General features: G+C 37.2%; 1 non-coding gene across 1 annotated transcript; it reads left to right on the forward strand.

The window, feature by feature from the left end:
- The first annotated feature begins 2,449 nt into the window (after nt 1–2,449).
- On the forward strand, nt 2,450–2,556 carry LOC133286234 (small nucleolar RNA R71). The gene has a single exon (XR_009748102.1). It is a non-coding gene; the product is annotated as a small nucleolar RNA R71 (small nucleolar RNA).
- The last annotated feature ends 8,999 nt before the right edge of the window (nt 2,557–11,555 follow it).

An 11,555-nucleotide genomic window follows, 5' to 3' on the forward strand; every position in this document is an offset into this window, starting at 1 on the left:
GACCAACAGCTTGCATAGTGGCTTTGCTATCTTGGAAAAGTCTTTGATAAAGCGTCTGTAGAAACCTGCATGACCGAGAAAACTTCGAATGCCTTTAACGTTAGAGAGAGGGAGAAGTTTCTCAATAACAAATATCTTAGCTCTATCAACTTCTATACCATCTTGGGACACTTTGTGTCCTAGAACTATGTCATCTTTCACCATAAAGTGGCATTTTTCCCAGTTTAAAACAAGATTACTCTCTTGACATCTTTGTAAAACACAAGATAAATTTTCTAAACAAATGTCAAAAGAGGGACCAAAAACAGAAAAATCGTCCGTAAAGATCTCAATAGATTTTTCAATCATATCAGAAAAGATAGATAACATGCACCTTTGAAAAGTAGCTGGAGCGTTGCACATGCCGAAGGGCATCCTCCGGTAAGCGAAGACTCCGTAAAGGCATGTGAATGTTGTCTTCTCTTGATCTTCTGGGGCTACTGCTATTTGGTTGTAGCCAGAGTACCCATCTAGAAAGCAGTAGAAGGCATGGCCAGCTAGTCTCGCCAACATCTGGTCCAAGAAAGGAATTGGGAAATGGTCCTTGTGAGTGACTGTGTTAAGTTTTTTATAGTCGATGCACATCCTCCATCCGGTGACTGTCCTTGTTGGAGTCAATTCGTTGTTCTCATTTCTTACCACAGTGACTCCACCTTTCTTGGGTACCGTTTGTACAGGACTTACCCAAGCACTATCAGATATAGGATAAATCATTCATGCATCCAATAGTTTAACTACTTCTTTCCTTACCACTTCTCTCATGGTTGGATTGAGTCTCCTTTGCAGCTGCCTCACAGGTATAATGTCATCTTCCATTAGAATTTTATGAGGACAAAAGGAAGGATTTGTACCTTTTAGGTCGGAGAATGACCATATTATTGCAGCTTTATGTTTCTTTAGCACTTTGATAAGCTTCTCTTCTTCTGCGGTTGATAGCTCAACATTGATGATGACTAGATAAGTGTTGTTGTCACCCAGGAAAGCATACTTTAAATTTGGAGGTAACTCCTTAAGCTCCACCTTTGGTGCTCTAAGAGGGATGTCATCTTTCTTTCTTTCAAGTTTTTCCACCACTGGTTCTTTATCAGCTATTTCAACTTCTTCTTTGATTTGTTCTAACTCGGGTGGGGATCTCTCCTCTTTCATAGCATCATCAATTGCTTCTTGTATTATGTCTGTCATAAAACAGTCTCCTCTGTCAAGGCCACTGTTTCGCATTCCTTCAACTTGCGTTTCTTTGATAGAAGGTCCTTCATGAACTTCGCATATTTCGACATGCTTTTTAGGGCTTCTGCGAAAGGAATGTTGACTTGCAGCTTCTTGAAGATGTCCAGAAATTTGGTGTATTGTTGTTTCTGGACTTCTTGTTTCAACCGCTGAGGATATGGAACTTTTGCATAGGGAGACGGGTCTGCCGCTTTTGGTTGCCTTTCCAGAGCTTTCTTTTTCTCCCATTTGAACAATTTTTTCTCTGGACTGCTCTTTTCAGCTCCTACTGCATCTTCTTCTTTCTCATTCTCAGCTTCAGGTTCAACTTCAGGTTCAACTTCTTTCTTCTTTTCAACTGGTGGCTTTTCCACAGGCTGAATCACGATCCCACTCCTTATGACAATTGAATTACATTGTGCCTTTGGGTTCGTGTCGATGTTACTTGGAAAGGTGCCCTGAGTTCTTTTAGTGAACTGTCTTGACAGCTGACCAATTTGAGTCTCCAAGTTCCGGATCGAAGCTTCTTGATTTCAGAACGAAGCTCTTGTTTCATCTCTGAAGGCATCGACATTTTGAATGTAGTCGGATGTTGTCTTAGATAGTTGTGCAACAACCTTTTCCCATTCTGACGTGGTGCCTTGAGTTTGTTGTTGCAACGGCATAAGAGGATTCAACTGGTAATTTGATTTGTAACTCAATCCAGGGTGTTGGTTAGGATTCTTCCACCCTTGATTACCATATTGATTCCTTCATGGATTGTTCGGGTTCTTTTGATCATACCAGACTTCATTGACCTCCGCTGGTGACTTTTCAGTGTTTCTGATGTAGTCACAATCCTCAGTCGCATGAGCCTCTTCACAAATACCACATTTAATATTAATATTAGAAACAGTAGAAACTTGAGAAGAATTAAATTTTTTATTAAGAGCATCTAATTGTTCTTGTTGTTTCTTGTACATTTGTAGCATTTGTTCATTCTGGGCTAAGAGTGCATCACAGCCTTCAAGCTTCATGATTCCTGATCTTCTTGGTGCAACTGGGGCTGGGGCATTGTCAAATTCTTGAGAAGCTAAGGATTCCAGCAATTCTAGCGCTTCCTCTGGAGTTTTGTTTTCAGGGAGCCTCCTGTAGCAGCATTTACCAGTGTTCTTGTGGTGGATGTCATCCCTTGGAAAAAGATTCTTGCTTTCTCCATGCTTCAATTCCATGTTGAGGACACTTCCTGAGTTTTCCTTTGAATCGTTCCCAAGCCTCGTACAAAGATTCTCTTTCTTGTTGTTCAAAAGCAGTGATCTTCGACTTGAGCCTTGCCATCTTTGAAGCTGAGAAAAATCTAGCCAAGAATTTTCTTGCTAAGTCATCCCAATTGGTTATGCTTCCTTCAGGTAGAGACTGCAGCCAATCTCTTGCTTCATCCTTCAGTGAGCATGGAAATAGCCTGAGCAAGATAGCATCACGAGGAACTCCATTTACTTTTAATGTATCACAGTAAAGTAAGAAGTTATCGAGATGACTATAAGGGTTCTCTGTGCTTCCTCCAGCGAACTGTTCTTTTTGAATCAGTTGCAGCAGTGCCGGCTTCAGTTCAAAGTTTTTAGCCTCTATGTTTGGTCTAACAATGCTTGTCGTCTATGGGACTCGAGCTGGGGTCATGTAATCCCCCAACGTCCTTGGAGCGAGTGATTATTTTCTGCCATAGGTTCCTCCTCAGGTTCCTCTTTTGGTTCCGTCGAAGTTGATGCCTTTGTTTCCTTCGCTTTCTTTGCTTTTCGTCTTTCCTAAGTTTCCTTTCTGTCTTTTCTATCTCGGGATCAAACTATAAGATTCGCGGGTTAAGAGTACCTTGCACAAACTAAGATTGAAAAGATGTGCAGAAAAATAGAAAAAAGACAAAACAGAAAAACAGAAAAAAATAAAAAATAAACAAACAATGAATGCAGAAAATTGATGCAGAATTTTAATGCAGAAAAATATTTTTGAAGAATGTATAAAGTGCAGAAAATTAAAACGTCCAATCTAAAAGTTAATTAGTTACTTCTAATGTTGAAGAGTTCGATCCCCGGCAACGGCGCCAAAAACTTGTTGCGACTCGGCAAGTGCACCGATCGTGAAAGTAATAAAGTGTACCGGAGTACGAGATCGTTCCCACGAGGAACATAATTTTCAAGCACTAGTTCGCTAATCGCGTCTTAGTTGGACAATCAAGAATTTAGATGAAGAGAGTTGTGATTCAAAGAACTTAAAATTAAAAACAATTAAAATCATGCAATTAAGGAAATTCAGAATTAAAAGAATGAATGAAGATGAAGATTGATTAAGAATTTAAAACAAGCGTAGTTAAGGTTTCGACTTCCCCCAATATCCTCAATATGTTATGAATTAAATAGCCAAGAATCTGTTTCTTAATATATTGCCAATCAATTCTATTTGAGTTAATTACGGCTCAATTCCTTGTTACCATAAATCTATGTAATCTTGAAAGAACTCTAGTTCCCCGATTATTCCCCAAGAAAACATGCATTAAGATCAAGAATTGCCAGATTGCATAATTACCCTATGTTTATTCCTAGATCACAAGGATTATGATAAATTTATCAAATCAAGGTTCATGCACCAACATCCGTATTGTTATACAATTCCCCAAAATCATTCTATAAGGAACAAACTCATAGAAAGCAATAAAGATAGATAAATTTATTCAAATATAAAAAGAACAGAATTCAGAGACAATTTAATTCATAAACATAAAGATTCAATTGGGTTCCATCTACCCTTAACTACATAAGACTACTCTAGCATACTGAATTCAAAAACAATAATAAAGAAAAGAGAACCCCAAGCCTCCATTGGTGTGATGTTGACTTGGTTCCTCAGTGTTCCAGCGCTCCGCAATAGGATTCCTCCTTGGAGTATGAGTGGGGATGAATGAATTTCTGAATTGGTTTCTAAATTCGTGTGTGCGTATTGGTCTTGACCCCAAGCTCTTTATTTATAGCTTTTTGGAGTTGTATTCTTCATTAACTCTTCAATGAATCCATATCAGATTTGTGGTTGATTTCATCTTTGTTTCCTTTTTGCATTTGAATTCTTGGAGATTGGTTGGCGATTTTGAGCTTTAAAGCTTATTGTAATCTTCCATCATATCTTCTTATTGGAGTTATATCTTATTTCAATCAAGGTTGCTGTGTTTCCTCTTTGTATCTTATAGAATCCGCTGCATATCTTGATCAAATCTTTCCTGGAGTTTAGCTTTGGCCGTGCATGGACGTTTTGGCATGCTGTTTGTGCTAAAACGTGCTTATAGTGTATTTTTGTCTGCCTCCAAGCGTTTTGGCGTCCAGTAGCACGCCAAAACGTGCTCTTCGAAGTGTTTTAGTTTCTTCAGGAGTGTTTTGGCGTGCTATGTGGACGCCAAAACGCTCTCCTCCAGGGAGTAATGGTTGTTTTCTTCCTTTTGTGCGTTTAAACACGATTCATGGACGCCAAAACGTCCTCCTTCAGCTGGTACACACTTGAAATATTGCTTTCTTGTGGCTTCAACTCAACTTGATGTCTTCTTTTGGTTCCAAAATGCCATAATAGGTGTCAAAAATCCTTTAAATTAAGAATTATGACAACATGTTAGCAAGATATTCAATTACTGTGACTTTACAGTAATAAACCCTAATTTCCATGCAATTCATGATATATATCAATCATAATTAAGCCTAAAAACATGGTAAACCAAGGGTTTATCTGCACCGATCATAGAAATTCAAGAAAAAAAAGTTCACAGAAGTTAAGGTAATGGCAAAAGTAAAAGATGAAACCAAAGAGAAAAAGGACAAAGTGAAAAAGTTGCATAGCAACGAAAAAGCATAAAAAGGTCAAGAAGAAGGAGAAAAAGAAAAAATTATGAATAGAAAGGAAAAGACTAAGTGAAATTGTGTCTGAGGGTGAATAACTGAAAATATATAGTTGTGTTTCAATCTCATATACAGTAAAAAGTAGCCACTTTCCCAGATATTCCTACCTTAGCCTAAGCCAAGTTACAACCCTGCAAAGACCTTTGGATCTAATTGTGCATGTTTTACATGTTCCTCATCTTTATGAACTTGAGAATAGGATCAAGCCTATGGTAGTCTTATTGCACTGATTGAATGAGAGTTACACAAGAGTGACAAGTGCAGCGATTATCTTGGTAAGGAGTGATTGAGCTAGATTCTAATTCCTTATACAAAAAGTGATTCCTGAAATTCTCAACTTTGAATTCACTCATGCATAGCATTATAACTCTTAATCTCTTACATGTAGAAAATTTCATTAATGACATAAATTCTTCTCACAGAGCTTATCATTGTTGCCTAATGTTTGATGTTATTTATTGCTGGGGACAACAATATCTAAATCTGGGAATTGTTTGATGTGCCTTCGGCATATAAGTATTTCAGAGTAAAAAGAACAAGGATTTGACAGTAATTCAGTGATAAATAGTAGTATTTTTAAGGAATACTTGATAATCTCTCTTCAGGCACACTTTCACTCTGATTCTATATTTATGCAGGAAGAAACAAGATGATTATTGTCATTTCACGCTAATAGCATGAATCTCACGCTAATCACGCCAAGATTGAAGAAAGAGAGCCAACTTACTGTCTTTTCACGCTAGCAGCGTGGTGGTCACGCTGATCGCGCCAAGTATAGGGATCTTCAATTATCGCCCACGCGAATCACGTGGATCTGGCGCTAATCGCGCGACATCGCGCTGTCAGTTTTCTGAATTATGGATTTGGATAAAAACAGAAACGAAAATCAAATCTTGGGGAAGATTTTGACCTGATTGAGTCATTGGATATAAAAAGGAGTCAGAAACCCTGAGAAAAGAACTTTTGCACGGAGAAGAATACGGAGGCAGAGATCGAAGCAAGTGTTTGGATTGAAGATTCAAGCTTTCTTCTTCTTCAAATTTTCTGGTTATTGTTTTATTCATGATTTCTCTTTCTTACATTAAATTGTCAGATATGAACATGTCTGGCTAGTCTTTTATTATTGTGGTAAGGGTCACAACCCTTAATGTGAACCCCTTGTAGTTTAGTTAATTTTTATATTTAATTATTCCAATTGTATTTATTTTATCTTGTTCTTAATGTTATGATTCTTTTAGAACCGATCACTTTATTAGGATTGCGAGGGTTAGGGTTTTCCATAGGAATATTGAGATTCTAGTTCCTGACAAAGGGTAAAATAACAATTCATGTACGCACTAAGGATAGGCTGCATGAATTGCAAACGTGAAAAATTCACTGATTTAAAGGCTTAACTTGAAAAGGAATCTCTAAGGGATTAGGATTCTAATAGGGTTAATAAAGTTAAGATCACTAAGGAATTAGGGCTTAACTAATCAATTAATAGATGGTGAATTGTTTGATCAATGGTTAAATTAAATGTAAAACTTAATTCATAGTGCAAGGTGGGGATCATAAAGGTGTTGGCGTCTTTTACCGCAATATTCTTTTAAATATCTTCTCAATCTTAATCTATTATTCTCAAAGTTTTAAAAGCATCTTTGAATTATTCACAAGTTTTTGAATTGTTCTCAATTTTTACAACCATAATTATTCTCAAACCAATTTTATTAATCCAACAAGAGATGAATACTTTAAATAATTTCGGTGTCTCAATCCTCGTGGAGACGATACTCTACTTACCATTTTATTACTTGGAATGATCGGTAGACTTGCCGATTTTTTTCAACACATTTACATGTAGCCTAGACAGTCTTGTTTCGTTTATGTGTCATAGTCTACAATGCCAAAGATAAGATTGATTATCTATCTTAGGTTGTTTCACATAAGCCATTTATTCTCCTATAGAACATGGTAGAAAATTCACCACTCTTAATAATAAATATAAAACCATCTCGTTCTAAACAAGAAATACAAATAATGTTTCTAGAAATGTTAGGAACATAAAGTCAATTCTTCAAATGCAACATAAGGCCCGTAGACAAAACTAGGTTAACATCTCCAATAGTCAATGCAGCAACTCTTGCTCCATTCCTTACTCGAAGACCACCTTGTTCTTGTCAAGCTTCCTCAGATTCCTAAGCACCTGCAACATATTGTAGATGTGAGAATCACAACAGGTATCCAATACCCATGAAGCCAGGTTAGCACAAGAAAAATTAACCTTAATCATGTAAATACCTGAGGTAGAAGCATCACCATGCTTCTTTTCCATCACACCCTTGATGTAGTCAGGACAGTTCCACTTCCAATGGTCTTTCTTGCCACAATGAAAGCACTCAGCGTCATTTTTGTCGTTGCCCTTACCTTTGGCCTTACCCGTCTTCTAATTGGACTTTCCTTTGGGCTTGAGAGGATTGAGCTTCGTAAGCTCTTTCCTTTTACCCTTATCTTTGGTCTTGGAATACCTATCAATAAGAAGAGCTTGTATTTTATCCTTTTGATAAACACCTCAATAGTAGTTAACATGCTTAACAACTCAGGTAGTGTAACATTCATCGAATGCATGTTATAGTTCATAATGAACCCACTGAAAGAAGGAGGAAACGATGATAAAATTAAGCCATTAATTAATTCTGCATCCATGATGAAGCCTAGACCCTCTAGCTTCTCGATGAACGCTATCATCTGTAGGATAATTCCTCTTCCATAGGCGCAGTAGGTAATGCAACAACTTTATGGCCCGCAGAACATGAAATTAGGACCGGTCAACTTGTTCGTTTTGAAAATAGTTGCAGAGACAAATGATTCGACATATTAAGCTGAAAAGGATGTAAAGATTAATACTGTTATAAATTAGACCATATTGTTAAGGACTTCAAATAAATGGCCCCTCCCACTATTTTATCTAAGTCAATGACCCTTATCGTTATTGACGTAGGGCTATTCTTCTTAAGGATTTCCATAGTGGGTTAAGAGAATGACCGTTTCCTTTAATCCCTGTCTGAGACCGCAAGATCAAATTAAGCGATGGGTTGATCATTATCAACAGTATCTCATACCTTCTCTTAACATGAGGTTGACAACTCCTTGTCCTTTAGTGGTGCATCTCATGCAATCAACCTGGCACTATTGCCCCAAGTTCATAAGCTCGGCTGAGCCTACAACTTATGCACCCGGTCAAGCATAAACCACCATCCTAAGTGTCTCTACACTTCAAGCACTCATCTTACCCAACGAAACAGTGGGTCCCAACTGAGTTGTAGAGCACCACCACATCGAAGGGATTCAATTTGTACCGACGGTGGGAGGCAATCATGCACTTAATAATTGTTCCTTTTAAGGGTTCCTTTTATTTTTTATTAGGGATTTACCAAGTCTCATCAAACTCACATATTGTACTATCATGCTAGTCGTTTCCCTATGTCATACATCTACAACATACTATACTAGTAGCTTTTGGAAATGCATAATATAAACATACATACGCGATTTTATGACATGCATACTAGTCGCTTTGACATACACGCATACATTCATAGGCATAATAAATCACATTTATTTTGGTATAGTCATGGTACTCATGTCATCTTCTCCCATCATGCTCCTTAAGTCGCGGCTCCTCCATGCCTAAAACGCCACTATCCTAATTTTTAATTGCATAATAATTCAAGAAACCCTAAGTTATATTTGGGGGGAGTAAGGTGAGAAAAAGAATTTACTCAAGAGTAAAAGAAAGACAAGGCATACAAGCCTTATTTAACAAAAATAAATTACAAGGATTAAAATTTAATTTTGGGCACCATAACCATCCCTTTCCTTTTTTTTTTTTGGTAATCACCATCCCTTTCCTTTATTCGCACCTGAAAAGTTAGTAACCAAATAAGCGCAAAAATATACAAAATATGTTCTATGCTTTTACATGGACATATTAACTTTTAACATATCCAAATATTCAAAATTTTATACAAAGATCATATTTTTACCGAATAAAAAATTAAAGATCAAATCTTTATTCAATCAAAATGTCAAAGATCATATCGTTAACCAACAAAATGCAAAGTTCCCATTTTTAACCGATTAAAACGTCAAAGATCAAAATTTAACCAACCAAAACATAAATGTCACATTTTTAACCAATTAAAATGTCAAAGATCAAATCTTTAACCAACTAAAATATAAAGGTCGCATTTTTAATCGATTAAAATATCAAAGATCGCATCTTTAATGAATCATACAGAGCTTCGTGCTTCTTTTTTCACTGGTGGTAAGAAATTTGGCTTTAAAAATTTTTCTTCTCATGAAGCTGGGACTTCTTCTGTTAGCTCGTCTTCAGTACCTTCTGTAGCCATTCCTAAACCCACGGTTCCTCAACTAAATGCACCTAATCCGGTGTTGGCCTTACCTGCTCCTACAAACATGAAGAAGTTCTCTCATGCAGAATTGCATAAGAGGCGTGAATTGGGACTCTGTTATTATTGTGAGGAGAAGTGGAATTCTAAGCACAAGTGTAAGAATAAGTTGTTTTTAATGGTGGGTGATGTGCCTTCAGCACATGGGTAAATTCGAGCCAAAAGAGAAATATTATGGGTTAATTCTCAGTAAAAAGGCAACGTTTATTGTTGCTTTGCTTACATTCCAATTTCAGAATTGTTCGACTGATTTTATGCTTACTTTGTAGGAAAAGCAAAAAAATCTGGAGCAAAATGAGGATTTTCCAAAGTGAAGATCCACGCTATGAGCGTGGATGTCACGCTGGTAGCGTGAAGAACCAGAGGCTTCCATGCTCACAGTGTGGATTTCACGCCATCAGCGTGAAATCATCCTTCTTCCCACACCCATAGCCTGGATAGCAAGCTGACAGCGTGGAGATTCAAAAGCAGCCACGCTCTTGGCGTGGAACTGGCGCTCAGCGCCAGTTTACGAAAGTCACAGCCCGTGCTTTTCAAGAGGGCAATTCTGGAAAAGGAAGAAAAAGATTATAAAAACAGGGTTTCTATGACAGAAACGTCAGACTTCGACGCAGATAAGAAGGGAACAAGGATTGCTTCGGAAGGAGAGCTCTGGAGAGAATTTCATCTTCATCTTTATTCTTCCATTCTTTCATCCCAAGTAACATTGAATATTGATTTTTTAGCCATGATTATGTTTGGCTAGTACTTTTTATTGTAGTTAGGGTCACAAACCCTATGTGAACCCTTGTTACGACGGATTGATTTATAATTGCTCATTTATATAATTATCTTTATCTCTACCCTGTTCGTATTTGATATTTTCTTTATTAGAATTAATCACTCTAATAGTTGATAATAGTCTAAGGGTTAGAACCCTAGATAGGAATATTAGGGTTTTCATCCTGAAAGGGGGTAGGATAACAGTTCGTATGCATGCTAGGAATAGATGTGTATTGAATTGCGGATGCCTAAATTATAGAGTTCATCGCTTAATTTTCATGAGGGGTTGCTAAGGGATTAGGATTCCAATTGACATTAAAGGGTTAAACTGCCAAGGGATTGGGATTTAACTAATTATTTTAGATAATAATTTATCCGAGTAATTTTATAAATGAATATTGTAATTCAATCCAAAGTAAGAAGTGGGGATCATAAGGTGAGTGCGCTCTAGCTACAATGTTTTTCTCATATTTTCAAAACATCAATTCTTTTTATTATTCTTTTTCTCATAATACAAAAACAAGTCCTTATTTTCAGTTCTCGATTTCACACAAATTGACAATATTTGTCACAACCTTTGAACTCTTCCATTCTTAAAAGGAACAATTAATTGATATTCGACCCAATCCCTGTGGAGACGATACTATACTTACTATCTATATTACTTGTGCGATCGGTATACTTGCTGGTGAGCATCAGTGGGGGATGTGGATGAAGCACAAGAAGGTTTAGAAGAGGAGGAAGAGATTTTATGGCATTCGACTAGCAGCAATAAGAATTCTCAGGATGGTGCTCTACATGCTTTCGCTGATCATTCAGGTACACGTTCCTTGGTGTTTACCACAACCATTAAGGACTGTGAGTTTCCTGTGTTGATCGATTCAGGAAGTACTCATAATTTCCTTAACCGACAAGTAACATGTGACTTGAACTTACCTATGACTCGTGTTAAAAGGATAAGAGTCTTCTTAGGTAATGGAGAATTTTTGTCCACTGATAAGAAATGCCTCAAGGTATTAATCAATCTACAAGGTCATGAGTTCACTATTGACTTCTGGGTGCTGGAGCTTTGTGACCTTAGTATTGTCTTGGGAATGCCTTGGTTGGAGACCCTTGGCAAGGTCACTCATGATTATGTTAGGTCTTCAATGGGGTTTCAGTGCTATGGAAGAGATGTTTTGTTGGAGAG

Source organism: Gastrolobium bilobum, unplaced genomic scaffold (genome assembly GCF_033153095.1).
Source record: "Gastrolobium bilobum isolate Gb01-03AN ecotype WA unplaced genomic scaffold, APGP_CSIRO_Gbil_v1 utg150300, whole genome shotgun sequence".
NCBI classification, from domain to species: Eukaryota; Viridiplantae; Streptophyta; class Magnoliopsida; order Fabales; family Fabaceae; genus Gastrolobium; species Gastrolobium bilobum.